The sequence below is a fragment of the Vicugna pacos genome, chromosome 13, assembly GCF_048564905.1.
Source record: "Vicugna pacos chromosome 13, VicPac4, whole genome shotgun sequence".
Classification (NCBI taxonomy): domain Eukaryota; kingdom Metazoa; phylum Chordata; class Mammalia; order Artiodactyla; family Camelidae; genus Vicugna; species Vicugna pacos.
In genome coordinates, this window is record NC_132999.1 from 66,834,679 (window position 1) to 66,854,341 (window position 19,663).

Consider the following 19,663-nt stretch of genomic DNA (forward strand, 5'->3'; position numbering starts at 1 on the left):
TGAGAAGAAGGCTCTGGCTCCAGGTGCGCCTCCTGTGACCTGGTCCTGCCTTGGAGATACCCGGGGCGGGGGGAACCAGCGCCACAGTGCTCGCCTGCAGTTAAGCGCTTTGTGCTGAGTGCTTAGCTGAAATAGACTTTATGGTTGCTTTATAGTGAAATTCTGTTTTTAGTGTTATTACCGAAGTCAGTAATTCGAGTCATGTGTCTTAGGTAATGAGTGATCAGAAAAGTCAAAGAGCAGAGCGGTTCACGACAGAAGAGCATGGGTCTTACTGAAAGCTTGCTTTTTTTTGTAAATACTGACTCCTTTATAGAAACTAACTTTACAAATAATTTTTTTTGAGTTTTTAAGCAAATAGACCAATGCCATTTTTTTTAATGGTTGTTAGGCCTAAAACTTCTTTTTCATGAAGAGAAAAACATGTTTGTCAGCTCTAAGACCCACATGGAGAAGGCGTCATTGAAGAGACAGAAGAGGACTCGGCAGACATGGGTACAGAGCTTGCGTGCGCTTTTCCCACATGCACGCGCTGGAGTATTCCTTAAATGGCATTTAATTTGGAGGGACACATATTTGAGAGGAGTTGGTTCTGTGAAAGAAAGATGAGGGGGGAAGTATTCTACAAGCTATAAACAGAAAAGTTCTCTGAAGCACGCAGGTAGAGCAGAGCAGTCTGGGTGGCCGTCTAGACATTTATGGGAGCGTGGTTCACGACCAATGCAGCGCTGCAGGTCAGCAGGAATGGATGACTTTGACGTGAAAGGTGGTGGGTCAGCTTGCTGTCTGTTGGGAAAAATAAAGTTGAAAACTGCGTTCCATGGTACATAGAGACTCTGGGTGGATTAAAGATTTAAGAGTAAAAATTAAAACATGGAAGTGTTCGAAAAATATTGCGGGAAAGACTTAATAACCTTTGAGGTGAGGTGTATGGGGAAAGGGTTTCTTAGTGTGACGCTGAGGGTAAAAGCATAAAAAGATGATCTGCTTGAATACTCGGAACACAGCTATAGCAAAAGACATTGGATAGAGGGCCTTTGAACTATAGTTCAAAGGCAAGCAAATTGGAGAAAGTACTGGAAATAAATCTATTATAAGGGTTAATATCCTTGATACAAAAGGAACATTTCCAAAATAAATTGTTCAGCAATTTTATTTTTAGAGATTTATTCATAGGAAAAAAGTAAGAATACTTATTACAGCATTAGTTATAAAAACAAAATATTAAAAAAAAGTGTCAGAAACCTTCACTTAACAGTTTCTGGTAAAAAAACAAAAAATTGTTATTAACTGCTAGAATATAAGTTTCATGAGGGCAGAGTTTTTTTTTTTAAGTATACATACATATAGGTAATTTTTATTTAAACATAAATGGCATTACACCATTACACTTTATGTACTTTTACATATCTTAACGCATTTTGAATGTATTTCCAGAGGACAGAGATCTTTGTCTTTTTTATTCCCTGATACATCCTCTAACAGTGCCTGGAACATAGTACACCTCAAAAAATATTTGTGGAATGAATGAACGAATGAAACTAAATACCCATTGGTAGGGGTCGGTCACATGAAGGAACGCAGAATACTCCGCAGCGGTTTAAAGGCTGTAAGTGGCTCTTCTTCGTGGTCCTGAGACGAAGGCCGTGCAGTAAAGTGGAAGTGGCGGGAGAAGACGTTTCGGAGCACGTGTAGGTGGGGAAGTGGTGGTGTTTGAGTTGCGTCTGGCAGTTCTGCACCTCTGTACCAGGTAGTCCAGAGGAAATAGGTGCCCCTGTTCACCCTGTGAGACGGGAGTTACTTCTTGGGGGCAGATAGGGGCAGGGAGCATGATGCAGTGAGATAACGTCTTACCTGCATTTTTTGTGGAAAATTTACCAGGATGATGAGAGTTAGGAAGAGGGTGTTTTCATTTTGGAAGAAATATAAAAGCACGTTATGTTTGAAAGTATCAGGAGCTCTCTCAAAGCCAGTGTGACTGAAATGAGCGTATTATCAGAATTCCATAGTTCCAGTTTCCCTCTTTCTAATCTGAGGTGTGATTGATGAAGGTTGCCCGTGAGGGAGAAGACTTCCAGTGGCGCTGTGTCTGCTCCTCCATAGCGTCGTAGGTTTTCATGTTTTTCCTGCTTCCTTTGACTAGTTTTCATGTTAGAGTAGATGCTGTTGTTACCAACATAACAGCTATGATCTACTGATCTTACTGACAGTACTTTTCAGTAACGTTAGGTAGTAACACTTCAGGAAATCAGTACTGGGCATCTGGCAAAACTAAAGACCGTGAGAAATTTGGTTGGTCGGGCTCACTGTGCCTGACTCAGAGCCATGTGAAGGAGGGGAGACGCAGCACACCTGTAGCGACCTCTGCAAGGTGACAGAAGGGACAGAGGACGCAGGGCGGTCTTTGGCCGAAATGAAGCCTTGTGGCTGATAACGTACATTGTAAGAGGCAGAATTCTACTTAAGGGATAAAGCTGGTGGGGGGAGATATTTTGTATAATGGATTTTTCAAAATTGATGGACAAGATTACATAGTTTAATGTAAAGGTGCAAAAGCTCTTCTCCTGGAGTGAGGAGCGCCAGGAGTCTCCTAAGTGAAACCGAGCAGGAGCAGCCTGGGGAGGGGGAGGCAGCTCGCGCTGGAGTTGGGGGCAGCTGCTGGGTCGGAGGCTGAGATGTGCAGGGTGTTCCAGGGTCGGGGTTGCTGAGGTTCCTCGACCCCCGCTGCCTACCAGGCACTGCGCTACGTGCTGGAGGTTGGCAGCCGCGGCCTGCCGTCTCTTCTTGTGTGTGCCACGAGCTAAGAATGGCTTTTACAGTTTAAGATGGTTGAAAATCAAAAGAAGAATCCTCGGTGGCCTGGGTGAGTAATCAGTCCAAGGCTCAGGTTTGTGCCTGTAGACAGCTTACCTGAGTGCCCGTCTGTTCCTTGGCCTCTCGGCTGTGACAGGAAAATCAGCACCAGACTGACTGCGTCTGCTGCCCGGGCCTCTGCTCTGAGCTCTTGGCCATGTGGTGCCTTCTGACCCCTCACCAGCAGAGAACCGGCTTTCCTGAGGTCACATCTGGGACCCAGACCACCTTTCTGATCCCAAATCCACTGGTTTTCATTGCTGTGCTCACGGTCTCCACAGAGAAACTGCTGTGTGTCTTGCTTTGAAGACTTTCCTGTTACCAGTTATGTGCTAAGCTAACGGGGCATTCTACACACAAGAACACTAGGTGGGTTTTCTCAATGCTTCCGAATTAAGTTTACTTTGGAATTTCACTGTGGCACCTGAGACTTGAAAGCTCATGTGCTAGAAGTACTTTGGAAGGAGGGTTCCTCCCCGGTGGTTGTGCTGGAGCAGTGGGGTCTAAAAATTCACTCTGAGGGCAAGGACTAAGTTCTTTGGGTTTATTGTTTATTTTCTTAATTCTCTTGTTAACAGAACAGACGTGTGGAAGATACAGGGACTTAAGGGCTATGGATTTAGTCATTAAAAAGGCACTTCGTTCTCCTGAGGGGCATTTCAGCAGAGACGGTAGTTAGGTCTGTAAATTGTACACAGATGTGTGCTGCAGGTGGCCCCCATCCCCAGGGTGGCAACGCGGTCGGTTGGTCAGGGTGCCTTCCTGGGGTCGTGCTCCTCCACTGACGGGCGGCAAGAGGGACAGCCCTCGCAGGGACATTTGGGGTTGTCACACTTGGGGGGTGCCGCCCTGAGTTCTGTCCAAGTGGCGTGCACTTGGGCCACTGCATTTGAGGTCTGGCTGCACTCCCTACCTGGGGTGACCCTGCATCCTCCACTGGGCTCTCCTTACCGGTGTCATCGTCCTCCCCCCGTGACAGTGCCTGGCTTTCGCCGCTGTGCACTTAAGAGCCGCAGAATGTGGCGCTCAGCTCGAGGAGTGCGTGTTCCTGGTGAGCAGCTTCCTTCAGGGAGCACTTCACTCTCAATGGCAGAGCCAGCCCCTCTGGCTGAGGCCGTCCTCCCTGCCTGAGGGCTGGGGGCCCGGCGGTCCCGAGCCCGCCGCACCCCGCCAGGCTGCTGCTCGAGTGCACGTGCCACCTTCTCTCTGAAGCAGATGCGAGCGCAGCACCAAGGAGCCAGCAGGCAGGACGCGCTCCCGCCTCCACTCGGCACCTCAGGGACGCGTATCTATACAACCGCAGTGCGGTTACCAAGGTCAGTGAATGTAAGCCTGTTAGCCCTCTCCTTTCTATTCTGTGCTGCTCCGTCCGGGAACACGCGTTTAGAAGCCGTGTCTGTCCTTGAGTCTGGAGCACCTGTCTTTGTCGTTCTTGCCCTCGACGCTGTGAAGAGGCAGGCCGGGTGCCCTGGGTCTGCCGGGCCTCCTCAGGCTTAGAGTCAGGCTGTGCACCTTGGGCAGAGCCCACAGAGACGCTGTCCTGGCCCTCTCTGATGAGCGTCTCCGGTGCTCTCTGCACGGCTTGAAGGGTCTGATCTGCACGCCTCAAGGTATGGGCCTCGTCTCCTGGCCTCTCGGGTCCCTCAGACCAGCTCCCGGCTTCGGCCGGCTGCCTCTCCCTCTGTCTCCCTGCAGGAGTCGAAGGTCTCCACGGTGCACCTGTCCTCCAGGCCGGGGCGCACGTCCCGCCTTCCCTGGGGAAGTGCCTTCCAGTAACCAGGCACTGGGTTCCTCTTGGTCTTGTCCGGGAACATGAAGATTAGGAAGTCAGTTCTGGGTGAATTTATTGTGGTGTCCGCCCCACTGCCTTAGTGGGGCGGAGAGCTGGGCGAGGCTCTGGGTGGGGTTGTGGTGGTGGGTTTCTGAGCATCACCTCCTGCTGCTCTGCCTCCCCCCCACCCCCATCCGCACTCTGAGGCCCAGATTTGAGTCTTCATGCAAAGATTCCCAAATTCACGGCACCTTTAGTGTCCCTAGGATTTTCACAGTGCCCCAGGCCAAAATAAGTACCTGAAAGTTCCCTTTATTGAGTCCTTAGGTCCAAACAATCTAAGTATTTATGTCCTAAAACCTTAGTAGCTATTTGAAAAAGTCATACCCATAAATGGAAGGAAACTTTAACTTTTATTCTTGAATAAACCGCTGTTGTTAACTGACAGGCAACACAGCTTCTCAGACTTCAGGATCAGACTGGACGTGGCTGTCTTCATTTCCTGTTCCATGTTTTTTTATCGAAGCAACCGCTGAAAACCCTGCTTTGTAAGGGCGTGCCAGCCTCATGAGGATGTGATGTCATGGGGACGGGTGCAGCGCCACCTGCTGTTGGAGCTGTGAACTCCCTTGAGCCAGCTGCTCCTGTGGTGTCTGTCATCTGTCAGGTTTCTCTGCACTTGTCTCAGCTCAAAATGATTTTGTAACCCAGAGTTCGCTGCACCTTGCTGTGCACTTTGGGAGCTGGAGCTTTTTATGGCTCACAATCTGCCTGAACTGGTCCCTGCAGCCTAGGGGGCCGTGTGTTTTCCGGGAGGAGGGGCTCACCCACTGGAGGTACCAGGGTGAGGGCGGAAGGCGGGTGTTTCCCTCTCCAGGAATCAGAGTTGAGTCATTTTGGTTCTGTCTGTCACCAGAGGGGAGGTGGGAGGACACACAGTGGTGTCGACTGAAGGGGCCTCGTTGGCATTTATCATGTGTCCTTTATGGAAAAATGAAATTCATCATCTAAGAAACTCTCCTTAAGGCTGGACTTCTGGAAGGTAGCCTGTAGTTTTCCTCTACAGTTGTGGCAGATGAACTGAAAACATAAATGATTTATCAGAATAACAAGTAAATACCTGTTAGATGCCATTTGGTTCTGGCCATGGCCCTCTCTCCCCCCTTCTATTTTTGATGCAGCGAGTGGATGAGACAGTGGGGATAGCCATGGCTGCTTTTAAGGAAAAAAAAACTAAAGAGACTTTTCAGGTTGTTTTTTTTTTAAGAACCACATGTATCTGTTGACCATAAACTTCTGGGAACTGAATTATCTCTTGCCATATATGTATATATTCGTGTTTGATGCTTTATGACTCCTCTTTGCCAGCCAGAGTGAAGAGATGAGTGCTTATGTAACTTACAGGGAGGAGTCTGTCACTGTGTTAAAGAGCTGTGTTCTTTCCTGGGGACCCCACTCGTAGTCCCTGTGACGGGGCAGCCATACCTCCTTTGCCACAGCTGGCTGACCACCCGGCCTGGGGACGGGCTGGTGCAGACGACTTTCTAGCAACAGACACAGCTGACACTGAGTGGGGGTTGGAATACAGAGTTATGGGTGTTCTTGGATGGTTCCCAAGTCAGGAGCAAAGGTGGCAGAAAGCCAGAGAGCGGGTGCCCCGCAAACGGCGGGGTCACCAGGAGCCGGCCACGGGGCCCCGGGCCTGCGTGCGCCCTGTCATGGGGCCTGTCGGGCCTCTCCCTGCTCCCCAGTGGGGCTTCTCTCCTTGGCCAGCAGAAGAGCCTTGCCCAGACCAGTTGGGTCTGGGGGTTGGGGTAGAGGGAATTAGGAGGCGTTTGAATTGTCCATGTCTAGAGTTAGTCATTTCCAGAGGTCCTGGGTTCACTCCCCGGTGCCTCCATTAAAATTAACCATTTCCAGAAAGATGTAGTTCTTCATATTAAATCAGGTTTCATTGTCCTTTAAGGCTTTCCATTGGCAAACGGAGCTTTCATTGAAGTAACTGGACCATGAACTTCTTTATCCCGTGAAACTGTATGAGGGTATTAAAAGTCAGAGTATGCCATCCATGTAGCCTGGTTTTCTTGGATGTTTTCAGTCATTGTTTTCTGGGACACTTCCCTCAGAAGCTTCAACAGTATGTGGACCCTTTCCCTGTTATTTCTGAATTAATGTTATTTTTGACTTTAAAAGAAAAATCAACTGTTGTCAGAGTTTATGTTCTTGATCGTCCCCGCAAATCACCAAATCATTAATTGTTAAAAAAAAAAATTGTCTCTAATTCTTCAAGGCAAGAATACACTCATGTTTCCAGGATTCCTGTGTGAGAGACCAATGCCTGGGTCTTGGTCCAGACCTGGCAGAGGGCACCAGAGTCACCCAGAGCCTTTGTGTGTGCGTTCAGAACCCTGGGGAGGGTTCCTGGCAGTGCGGTGGGGAAGGCCAACGGCTCTAAACTGCGCCAGGCTGAAAAGTGTGCTTTCCTTCTGTAGGAGGAGCATTTGAAGACTTGAGCGGAGGAGTCAGATGTCAGAGCTGTCCTTCAGAGAGATAAATCAGGCTGTGATGCAAAGACGGTTGGAGAGGAAGGGGGACAGGGAGGGAGTTACTGGCAGGCTAGGCAAAGAAGCGGAGCTGACAGGAGGCCCGGGAGTGGACGTGGGGTGCAGGGAGGGGTGCTCTGTGCCTGAGGGGCTGGTGAATGACCATCTGAGGGTTTGGACAGGAAAGCCTGTAACCCCGCCGGGGCTGAGCCCGTGGAGCACTGCACTGGGGGGTCCTGGGGCTGGGTGCGGGCGGGGAAGGGGGTAGCGAGGAGGTGGGGGGGTGCTCCAGGAAGTGGTGTCACCTGAACCGGTCTGCTGAAGGAGGGGACGTGGGGGTGGGTGTCAGATGGTGCTAACATGGGTCAGGTGAGAGGAGGCGCCCCATCCAGGTGGGGCCGTGGCGCATTGTGGTTGAAGGCCAAGGGCTCAGGTTGGGGGACGAGACGGGTGGGACAGGGAGTCGCCCCGCACAGACAGCGGGTGAAGCCCTGACGCGCGGAGGCAGCGTGCTTCCTGGAAGCCCTTAGGGAGCGGAGCCCTCGTGCTGCTGTAGGGTGGCGTGCAGAAACGCTGTCAGCTACTTGATTGTAGGATACAAACCAGCTGAAGCTCCAGAGTGAGAAAAAACAAGAATTAATGCAGAGGCCTGGAGGTGGGGGGCAGGTCAGTGGGGAGTGTGCCCCCTGCGTGCAGCTCTGCTGCCCTTCTTTCTACTGCTCAGTCCAGGCTGTGGAGGGTAGCAGCCACCGCTTTCAAGTTCACGTCCCACTTCCAGACCCGAGAGCCTGCACCGCTCACAGTCTCAGCTTCCACGTTATTGGGGGCGAGTTTGTTCGACGACTTGAGCTGGGGCACCTGCCTGTCCCCGCTGTGGTCAGCTGTGCCTGGGGTGAGTGGGAGGCGGGTGTGTCGTGTGAACGTGCTGCCGGGAGCCAGGGGGCATCTCGAGACCAGGGTTTGGAGGAGGAAACTGGGAGCAGCTTTTAAGAGCGGTGGCCTGTAGACTGAACACACCCCTCCCGTCCAGAAGAAAGCATCCAAAGCAGCGGTGACGGTTACACGGCCTTGCAGCCCCCCCGGGATGGTGCGGCGGTGGGTCAGAGAGCAGGAGGGAGGGCGGGCGGGTGGGGGGGCCCTTGGGAAGGTTCAGTAAAGCTCTGTCTTTGAGGCTGAGTGATACTTCCTGGCGGAGGGCAAGAGAGGGCCAAGAACGTCCTGAGCAAAGGGACTTTTGTATCTTACTCTCTTTCTTTTTGAAAAATGTGCGATGACACGTCTGGAGATGACAGTGAGAATGGTGTCAGTGTAAGCCCCTTGCTGTACACCGTCCAGCCGGTTCCTGACCTCTGCCTCAGGTATCTTTTCTGTAACTTTACAGAACTGGAATCACAAGGAATGAAGGTGACAGCACCCACTCATCGGGTGCCTGGGGGCCATCAGATGGTACGTGTAAGTGCTCAGCAACATGGCATCTGGCGTGTAGCGAGTACTTGATTAATTTATTGTTGATTAAAAGTAATTTTACCTGTGTCTTTTTTCCAGATATACTTCAGAATCCAGTTGGGGGTGAGAGCGCGGCGGTTTAGTTGCCCGACACGATGGGTGTGCTCGAGCTCACTCAGTGACTGCTGTGAGACTTGGGCGAGGAGCGCAGCGGCGGTGCGGCCTGGCCTCGCGGGGAGGGGTTCCGCCGTGTGGGGCGTCACTACCGAGTCAGGTGCGCTGGCCACCGCGCCTCAGGGCCGGCAGGGGCAGAGAAGGTGGTCCTGGCTCCTGGATCTCGAGTTCCAGGTGTGACCCCCCGCTCCGAGGAGACGGTCCTCGGGTGGCGTCCTGGACTGTGTGTGTCTTTATTCTGACCTGAGGCTGGTGGTTCTGAGTGTACAGTTCTTGTCTGGAATTAGGTTAAGACGTTGCTCTGTGTGCTTTCAGTTCCCACTGTTGCTGTTGAGAAACCAGATGCTGGTGATTCTTGATCCTTTGTGTATCAGCAGTTTTTTCCGTCTGGGGACTTTGAGGACCTGGCTTTTGCGTGGGTGCTCTGAAGTGTGATGTATCCTGGTAACCTGTCTCCCCTTGTCCGCTATGCTGGGCCTTTGGTGCAGCTTTTCAGTCTGGAAGCCTAGGTAGTTCAGGAGGGGAACATCAGCTCTGTAAGCAGGTGGTGTTTTAGTTACGCCTCTTTATTTCTGCATTGAATTTAAAGTGCTCTGAGCGTGTAGCTGCTGTTACTCATTTTTCTGTTCTGATGTATTTCCCCGGCTGTGTCTCCCTGTGTCTCCCCCAGAAGCGTGTCGCACGTTCAGCGTTCCTGCTGTGCTTGACGGCAGTTACTTTTTGTTGCAGAGCTTGAGTGAGTCACCTGGGTGGACCTAAGCTGAGGGGAGCTGGAGGCCTGTCTGCTTAGGTCAGGTCGCACAGTTCCTGCCCTTCAGTGAAAAGAAGGAATTTCCCCATAACTTTACCCCGGAAGATTTACTGCATGCCATGTGCAGACCACAGTGAAGCCCTCCCCCCCATATTTTGGGGGAGGTAATTAGATTTGTTTATTTATGTATTTGATGTCAGTGCTGGGGATTGAACCCACGACGTCGTGCATGCTAGGGCATGTGCTCTACCACTGAGCTATACCCTACCCCTAAGTTTTTTTAACCTTGTAATGAGCACAAGAAAATACAGGGTAATTAAAAAAACATCTGAAGGTGGTTAGAATTTACTGTTAAGCAGCCAGGGTGTTAGCCAGAATGGTTCTGTGTGGTCGCACCTGCCTCTTCTGTCCCCGGCACACCTCAACTTGAACTGGATTCATCCCAGGCTTTGATGGTGAAGCTGCAGCCCTGCTGTGTCCTTTCATTTTCTCGGTATTTGAGAAAGAGACGGTACAAACACAAGAGTCTTGATGTGTCACCGTGTGAAGTCATTGCGTGGTGTGCTCCGGAAATCCGACCGGCGGTGCCCCGCAGTCAGGTGGTGGTGTGTCCACAACTCCCAGTGTGGCATCTGGGGGTGCTTGTCATGAAGCCTCCGGACACATGGAAGCGGGGCAGAGCCCGGCCTGCTGGGGACTGGCCGCGGGCGCGGCAGAAACAAAGTGAAGGCCCGTCGGTAACTCAGACCGAGGCGGCCGCAAGCCTGTCTTCAGCTTCACGTGAGTCTGAATTTCCAGCTCCCAGCTCCCAGCAGGTGTGAGGGGAGTACTTGTCTTCTTGGGCTGATAACTTTTGAGAAGAATATTCTGGTGTCATAAGGTTAGGGCAGCTTAACCGCTGAAGCAGTTGGGAGCTGGTGGTGCCCTGAGCAGTACCAAGCCCGCAGGCAGCTCGCTGGGCTCAGGACCGGCTCCCAGGCCCCCTTGTCTAGAAGGCAGCCCTGGCAGTGGGGGCTGCCCTGCGAGCGAAGGAGAGTGGCACTGCGGTGGCCAAATGAAAAGGCGGAGCAGCAGTGGACTGGGCCGGTGAGGCACCCGAGAGCTGTGGGCCGCAAACCGGGCCCGGCTTCCCTGCTGGAGCAGCCCCTCCACCCAGGGAGCTGCCACGTCCAGTTCACCACAGGGTTTCAGCCGTTAGTCGCACAATCTGTATTCTGGTTTAAAAAAAAAAAAGACTAGATTTCCTTAATTTTCCATACTGACAGCCCACCTGAAGGAGGCTGTGCCCGTCCCTAGGCATGGATGTGGTTCCTTTGGTTTCTGTTGTCCTCTGGTACCCAGTGAAAATTGTGAGGGCCACGAGAGGCGCCGGGCTGTTGAGAGGTGAGCCGGTGGTGGAGCGGACAGGGCCGCGCAGGGACCGGGGCCGCCCTGGAGCCAAACTCGGAGTCAGCAGCGGAACACTGCGGAAAATCCCGGTATTTGGAAATTAAATAAGTCAGGGATGACATCATAAGGGAAACTTGAAAATATTTTAATGTGAATGAAAGTGAAAACAAAACTCCACATTCGTGGGGCGTAGTGAGCGCAGTGCTCGTTGGGAATGTGTGGAACTCGGTGCTTCCTGCAGAAGACAGGCGGCCTCACCCGTCTGCGCTTGAGCACGCTGACCTCAAAACACAGAGGGAGGAGCAGAGTCTCATGAAATTGAAAACAGAAACACAGTAGAGAAAAACCAGTGAAACTGAAGACTGGTCCTGGGAAAAAATTGCAGTAATAAACCTCTGGCCAGCCTGAGAACAATAACACTTAAAACATTGTCAAAATGAAGAAAATTAGTTAAACATGAAAATTAAAAAGTATATATTCATCTATTTAAAAGGCGCACTTTTAAAAACCAAAATGCATTGATTGTGTCGTTAAGGCCGTGCACACGTGTCGTGTCGTGCCAGGTTCTCCAGTTACTAAAGAGGCTTTTCCTTACTGTTGGTTAGTGGAAAAGTAAAAGAAAAAAGTCATAAAATACAGTAATTTTCTCTCACTTTGTCTTCAAGTCATCGCGTCTTTTGTTTGATGACGGCAGCGTTTTTAGAAAATGTGTATTTGCCCTTTGTTGGCGTTTAGTTTTGGAGAAGTTCTGAAGCTACAGGAAGCTGAGGGTAGGTCAGTGGGCGTGTGTAGCTTCACCAAGATTCAGTAACTTGCCACTTCGGCGGCCACGTTTCCTTTCTCTTCTCTCTGTGTGCTTCTTGTACATGGATGTCGTGGTCCTTTACCCCTTTGCAAGTCCAGCCTGTCTCAAGAACAAGGATGTTCTGTGTATCCGCAGCCGTTTCCTTGTACCCCCGAACCTCAGCACTGATCCAGTAACGCCCAGTCCAAGTCCACGCTGAAGTTTCTTGAGTTTTCTTCAGAATGTCTCCCTTCCCTTTTTTCAAATTCAGGACTGAAATCAGGTTCTTGTGTGTGTTTTGTGTCGTGGTCACGACTCCCAGGGCTCACGCATCCAGAGTGGTCTTCACGCCGTGCCTGTCGTGACAGTGACCTTTTTGGAGAGTTCAGGTCAGTTTCCTGTAACGTCTCACACTCGAGATCTTTGTAACTTGTTTCCTCACGGCTGGATGAGGCCGAGTGTTTTTGGCAGGAATGCCCCTCTGGTGGCCTGTGCTTCTCATTCTGTCGCATCGTGCTGGTTTGTTCCGACACTGGTGACACTACGTGTAATCGCTTGATTCCAGGTGGTGCCCACCGGATCTGCTCATTGTAATAGTTTCTTTTTCGATGGTCAGGAGATGATCTGTGAGTGATGCTTCCAGTCCTGGGGAGTGTCTTGTAACTTCATGCACTGTCACCCACCACCTTCAGCACCACGGAAGGTCTGCCTGCGTCCGTGGCTGCTCTGGAGGCCCCAGGTGGTGGTTTTCCAAGTCTGTCGCCCCTTCTGCGTTTGTTTGCATTTCTCTGTAAAGAAAGGCTTTTTCCTTTCTTGTTTCTCTGTTGTATGTATCTGTTATTATTGTGACTCTTCAGTAACTAATACTCTGTTACAGTTATCACTCCTTTTACCTTCACATTTATTCCTGAACTTGGCCGGGGCCTCCTTCACATGGTCGTTTCATCACGTTGTCCTTTCACGTGCTGTCTCTTCAGGACGCTTCTGTACTAGAGAATTACACAGAAGTGAGACGTCTGCTGTGCCTCTGACGCGCCCCCAGTCCTTTATGCAAAGTTCCGAGGACTGGGTGTGTTGTGACCCCTCTCAGGGTTTAGAGAGAGACTGGTGCCAGTGTCGCACACACACAGTGCCCCCTGCGGATTATACTCAGACACCTCCCAGCACGTGTTAGAATCCACACGTATCCACGCTGAAGAGGATGCAGACTACAGCCCTCGTGTGTGTCCGGTCTGCTTTGGGACCTGAGAGGTGCAGATGAGCAGTGGTGCGCCCGTGTACTCCTGCTGTCTTGAGGCTTTGGGGACATGGAGGACCTCATTCCCCACACGAGTGCCTCTGCTTTACTTGAAATGGTGGTGCCGCCAGTGAAGGGGCTTTCTAGGTGTGTCTTAAGAGGATTTCAGTTTTTAGATTTTGAAAAATACTGAAATAACAATCCTCATACAAACACTGTGTGGTACTGAAAGCCTCATGATGTGCTGGGATGTGTGTGTGCAGAGAAGCTCATCGTGGGAACAGTTAGCGCTGCTGCACTGACAGCTACACTGAAGCAGAACGTAGGTTGGTTGATTTTATCCAGAGCCTTAAAAAAGTGCAAAATCTTTGACATAATTATTCCACCTTGAGAAACTGCTCTAAGGGTTTTAACATGATGCAGCTGCAGGAGCAGAGCCTCCTGGGTGATAGGGCACCGTGGTGCGCGCGGTCTTTAAGATGGCAGAGTCCTCCGGCTGTCGTCCAGTGGCCTCTGTGCTTTGGGCTGGGAGACAGGGCCGGACAGACTCCGATCAGCACCTGCTTTCACCTCTGACCCCGGGGCAGGAGGCAGCCGCATGCCCTGCCTCAGCTCTGCTCGCTGAGCGGCGGAGCCCAGTCCTGTGGGTGTGGCTCCAGGACTTTGCCCGTGTCACAAAGGCCCATGTGAAACTGTCGCCCTTTTTGTGACCTGGAGTAAGTTGGTGTATGGTTGTGTTAGTTTCAGGGGTACTGCGTGGTGACATTTGCCTGGTGACATTTGCATACGTTGTGAAATGATCCCCATGGTAAGTCTGGGAACCCTCTGGCCCCACGCGGTTACTGCAGTGTTACTGACCGTGTTCCTTGTGTTGTGCGTCACATCCCACGTCTTACTTGTTTCGTAACTGGAGGTTTATAGAAACTAGCCCTTCTTAGTTTTTTGGGGGGTAATTAGGTTTATTTATTTACCTGATGGAGGTGCTGGGGATTGAACCCAGAACCTGATGCATGCTAAGTACATGCTCCACCGCTGAGCTACACCCCACCCCGACTCCAGGCTTTCACACTGAGTAATCGGTGGAAGCCCTGAGCCTGCCTCCCTAGGAGCTCGCCTCAGACGGTTCAGGGGAAGGTGAGCACTGACCTCCAGCTCCCAAACCCACACCCACACCCACAGGTTTCGTTTGTTATTTTAGGTATCTGTAACAGCACTTTTTCCTGCCCCTACCCACCCCCCAATAAAATTTATATAGCAAAACCTTTTTAAAGTGAACAGCTCAGTGGCATTTTAATATATTCCGTGTTGTGCAACCACTGCTTTTACCTAATTCAAGAACATTTCGTCACCCCAGGAGGAGCCCCGTGTCCTTTGAGCCGTTGTTCACTGCACACAGAGCCCCTGGCGACCACTGCGTTCTGTCTGTGTTCTGGGTAGTTCATTTAAATAGGATTGCAGGCTGTGTGACCTTCTGTGTCTGGCTTCATCACGCAGCAGTGTCTTCAGGGGCCCTCTGTGTGAGTCTGTCAGTGCTTCATCCCTGTTATGGGTGAACAGTCCTCTGTGGTGTGGGCGCCCCGCGTTGCCTTCTCTCTTCATCCACGGGCGGACTTTCGGGCTGTTGCTGCCTTTTGGCGATCACGAATGGTGCTACTGTGAACATGCGTGTCCACCTGTTGAGTCCCTGTTTTCCGTTCTCCTGAGAACATAGCTGGGAGTGGAGTTGCTGGCCACACGGTGACTCTGTGCTCCATTTACTTTCTGAGGAGCCACCAGACTTTTCTTCGCACACCCACTTCCACTGCCAGAGAAGCGTGTGTTTGCCTGTAACATAAACTGCGTACTTCCTTAGTAAACCTGTTTTGTTAAATAAGTTAGTAATAAGTAAGTAAATTCACAGTTCAGCTGGGGGACATTTCAGCTTGCTGACGCCTCTCGTGGCCCCCAGGTGAGACGCGTGCACGTGAGTGTGAACGTGGTAGGCAGGGGACTAATCAGCAGGCAGGTGAGAACCTGTGCGATGTCCAGAAGTGGTCTTTTCACACTGGGTGTGATTTGGAGACATTACCAAAGCATCTTTAAAGATACTGAAGCCTCATTTCTGGGGAAGGACAAGGAGATATTTCAGAAGAAATCTGGAGTTAAGTATGTTTTGTGCGGGCTGCAGTATGCTGAGTGGCAAGTCCAAAGGCTTCGCTGTGATGTCTTCTGCTCCCGCGGCCTGGACCCTGGGGTCACAGCTTTGGGTGACACTGTGGTGACTGGGTGGCTGGAGGACTGGCCCTGGCTGGCACTCAGGAGACGCCCAGGGGCTCCTTTGAGATTCAGATGAGATCTCCTGCCTGCCAGAGGGCAAGTCTGGGTGAGACCACTCTTAGAGCTTCTTGAGTGACAGTGATTTTTCTGTTGTTACAGGAGTCTGAACACCCCTTCGCCCGATACTTTTCAAGGTTTAATTCAAGGTATTTTCCCTGAGGCATTTCTAAGAATTTTTAAAAAGAAATTTAGATCAGATTTCTTCTTTTTTTCCACACTGAGAAACTAAACACCAGTTAATACGAATTACTAATAAATAAAGCGACTTGGAGACAAGAAATGGTGACAGGGAGGGGGTTGATTTATGTGCTTCTCAAAATGTATGAAATATTGTGCCTCACAGCCCGAATCAATGCAAATACGGCCTTTTCTCTGTTGCAGACACTTTTACATGTTTTGGAGACCAGACCAGAAGCACTTCTGAATTAAGGTAATTTTAATGTAATTGATCCTTGTCAATTTTTAAAGTAGAATATTTAAATTTCTTTAAGGTTTCTTTTTTAATAACCTGGTTTTTGTTACAGTTTTGCCCATCTCTTTTTTAAGCCTGGAGTTGGTTTTCAGAACAAATTGACCCAGAGAAGGGTGTTTTCTTTCAAGGCTCGTTCCCATGTTCCGCAGAAGGGGTTAAGGTCCTGGAGATGATGGTTCCCGTTCTGGAGAATAAAATCTCTCCAGCTTCTTTCACTGAAAGCAGGAGAGCGAGCCCCTTTTCCAAATCAGATCTTAGCTGGGAATCCAGCAGATGATACAGATAAAGGTGAGGCCACACAATTGAAACAGAAATGCCAATGTTTGTGTATAGTGGAGGTGACAGAGCAGGGGTGTCACAGTTAGGGGTGGAGAAGCTGGACGAGGGCATCCAGTTCTTTGTATTGTTCTTGCAACTCTTTGTACGTTGAAAGACTTTAAAATGAAGATGCAAAACTAAATTGAATGAATTAGGTGCTTGAACAGTTGGGTATCCGTATGGAAGAGGTGTACGTGACACCACGGATGAAAATTAACTCAAAGTGAATCGTGGACTTACATCCAGTGCTAGAAAACCTCTCAAAGAAACAAAACATTGAGACTTCGGGTTCGGGAGAGATTTCTTAATGACATCAAAGACAGTCCATTAAAGAGAATGCATAAATGGGATTTCATCAAGTTTAAAAATTCTCCTTCAAAGATACAGTTAAGAGAATGAAAAGACAAGCCACAGACTGGCAGAAAATGTTAGCGGATCACATGTCTTTTGGGTAACTTGTGTCCAGAATAAGTAAAGAGCTCTCAAAGTTCAGTATTAAAAAAAGCACCCCCCGCAAGAAGCCAGTGATTGGATCAGACGCTTCACCAGAGAGTAAATACATAGAGAGAGCAGATAAGCACCTGAGAAGACAATCGCAGTCACCAGCCACCAGGGAGACGCTACTCAGCCCAGAAAAGGACGACCCGAGCCGCTTGCAGCAACGGGTGGACCTGGAGGGCATGATGCCGAGTGAAACAGGTCAGAGAAAGACAAATGCTGTGTGACGTCACTTATCTGTGGAATGCAGGAAATGCAGCAAACTAGTGAATAAGACCGAAAGGAAGCAGACGCACAGATGCCGAGAACAAATCAGTGGTTACCCTCGGGGAGAGGGAAGGGGCGGTGAAGTAGGGGTGAGGGGGACGGGGTGGGTACGGGATTGTAGGAGATCATGTGTGTAAAACTTCTGAAAACTATGAAGCACTGTAGAATTTAAAGAATCTTTCCATTAAAAAAAAGACACAGTGAGACACCGCTAACCATTTCTTAACAGTGGCTGAAATTAGAAAGACTGACCACACCACGTGCTGACGAGAGTGTGGGGGCTGGGCTCTCCTCGCCGATGGTGGGATGAGAAAAACAGTCTGGCAGCATCTTAGCGTGTTACCTGTGTGCTGGCCGTGTAGACCCGGCCGGTCCACTCCCGGGTGCTCACCCTGGAGAAGCGAAAGCCCGTTTCATAGGGAAGCCCTGTAGATGCAGCAGCTGGCTGAGCGCTGAGGGAGCCGAGTCAGACCTGAAGGTACGTGCTGTGTGATTCCATGAGTATGAAATTCTAGATGAGAACTTACGTGTGGTGACAGAAGCAGATTCGTGGTTGCCCGGGGTGGGGGTGGGATTTCAGAGGGGCAGGAGGAGGCTTTTGGGTGGGGATCTGTCCCTTAGCTGAGGCGGTGGTCTCAGAGGTGTTGAGTGTGTCAGAATGTATCAGGTCATACCTGTTCATTGTGTTACTGAGCTTCCATACAGATATTTTTAAAACTAAGTGAGCAGTTAGCACGTGAGCAGGTCTCCCCTCTTCCTGGTGAGCCCCTGTGTCACCTGGCGGCCAGCGTTGCCCGTGGTCTTGAGCTGTGCAGAAGGGCCTGCCCTGCTGATGGGGTGACAGTGTGGCAGGTGGAGGAGGAGGTTGTTCCGGTTGAAAGTCGTGTTACTGCTTTGACAACAGGTCGTGTTCAGTGAGCGTTTGCTGTGGTTCAGTCGGGTATTGAAGACTGTGCGTGGGTCCTCACCAGGCCCCGCAGCGTGTGAGGCGGCTGTCGCTCTGTCCACTTTCACACTGAGATCCCAGCCGGAGACGTGCTAGCAACTTACTGGAGGCCCCTGGGGATGAGAGTCAGCACTGAGGCCCGCATGTGCACCCTCAGCCGTGGGGCATGCAAAGGCACGTGGGGAGCCCAGGGTGATCGCCGTCGTATGCGGGGGGTGCATGTGGAGCTGGAGCCTCTCTGCAAGATGGTGGGGGGAGGGGCAAGTGACCAGAGAGCAGGCATCCCCCAGGCTGGGAGGCTGTGGCCCCTCAAAGGTGTGTGCAGGTTGCCACCCCCAGGCTATGGGGTTGGTTTCTGGTCCTCCCGCCTTCCTGCTGCACCTTCCCTCCAGGTGTGTGCCCTCCGTTATGTGTGAAGTTTGGCTCTGAGATAATTAAAGTCTCAAACGTGGGACTTCCTGCTTGGCCTCAGCAGGTTTGAAGAGGTTGATGCATTGAAGTTCCATCATGAAGTATGTACTAGGCTCTGCGCTCCACCCGGGAAGCCAGCACAAGCTCACAAAGTTGGAGGGAGGGCAGGAGGGAGGGGCAGGGGGGTTTCACGGCCCATCAACACGAGGGCTCAGGAGAAGGGGTCCCTGGCTGTTCCCTGCAGTTCCAGGGGTGAGGGGACTCAGAGCTGCTGTCCAGCACGCACTCACCCGCCTCCATCCGGCCCCGAGCGCCCTCTCCCGCACTTTACTGCCCCTGCTGTGACGACGCCCTTGGTCCCCGTGGCCCACCCCTGGCCCGCGAGGGAATCGGAGCAGGAGGTGCCGCAGAGGAAGCAAAACGAAGTCTGGGAAAACCTCCTCGTCTCCTCACTTTCTGCTTTGGGGAAACGGGTGTCAGTTCTCTGCAGAGAGAGCCTGGTTCCTGCTCTTCTTAGAGACACGGTGAAGTGGCTTGGCCCCTGCGTGAATGTCTGCTGTGTGAGGGAGGAGACGGGCGGGCAGTGCCAGCCGGGCCGCCACCGTGACCGGGGCACTTGAAATGAGGCTCGCCCAGGTGGAGCGCAAAATACACCCTAGATTTGAAAACTTCAGTAAGACAAATGAACGTGAAATGTTTCATCTATAATTGTTTTTAATTGATTACATGTTGAAATAACACTTTTCATATATTGGGTTAAATAAATATATTATTAAAATTAATGATAACCTTTTTTTAATACGGCTGATGGAACATTAAAACTCCCTACGTGGCTCACATTGTATTCATATTGGACGACATCTGCTTAGAGAGCTCGGCTGCTTGGAGGAGACACGTGGGCACTCAGGTGTGCAGGCACTGGGCCCCTGAGCCCGGAGCAGGTCACACCCGGAAACTAACACCTAAGTAGCAGGCTCACCAGAACCAGCGGCCTCCAGTGGGAAGCAGTTTTAAGATGCTGTGTCTCGAAGCAGAGACGCTAAGACCTCTTGCCCCTAGTGGGGCACCTGCAGCGGGAAGGAAAAAGCCCTCCACGGGCTAGGTCAGTGTTAACGCCCACTGCGTCACCGTCAGAGCGCTTGTCCTGGTGGGGGGATGTGTGGGAGCAGGCATTTAGGAGGTGGTCCTTTGACCGTTACCAGCCAGTGACCGATTGCTTAGGTGGAGGGGGCCTAGGTCAGAGTCATGGTCTTGCTCTTTGTGACTGAACCTCAGGTAGGTTGTGACTCCGTGTCCTCCTGCTGACCACGTGGACAGGTGGGTGGACCTCCTCCTCAGATGGGTGGACACACGGCGTCACACAGCAGGGGACCCCGAGTCAGCTGCGACCTGGGAGTACTGGGGAGTCACCTCTCCTGTCGTTCTGAGGCCGTCAGGAGGCCACGTGGTGAAGCCCAGAGCCTTTCCGAACCAGATCCTGAGGGCCA

The 19,663-nt window shown here is 51.2% G+C and overlaps 1 protein-coding gene across 4 annotated transcripts in view; it reads left to right on the plus strand.

Moving 5' to 3' along the window:
- GNB1 (G protein subunit beta 1) overlaps positions 1 to 19,663 on the plus strand; it is a 64,448-nt gene that overhangs the window by 14,824 nt on the left and 29,961 nt on the right. For 2 of the 4 annotated variants that reach the window (XM_072975606.1, XM_072975607.1), the window contains exon 2: positions 15,646 to 15,694. The exons of 1 other annotated variant lie outside the window; for it this stretch is intronic. The gene's annotated coding sequence lies outside the window, so the exon portion shown is untranslated. Of the gene's footprint in view, positions 1 to 15,363; positions 15,411 to 15,645; positions 15,695 to 19,663 lie in introns of all 4 variants that reach the window. One more of the 4 variants, XM_072975608.1, reaches the window with a different exon arrangement.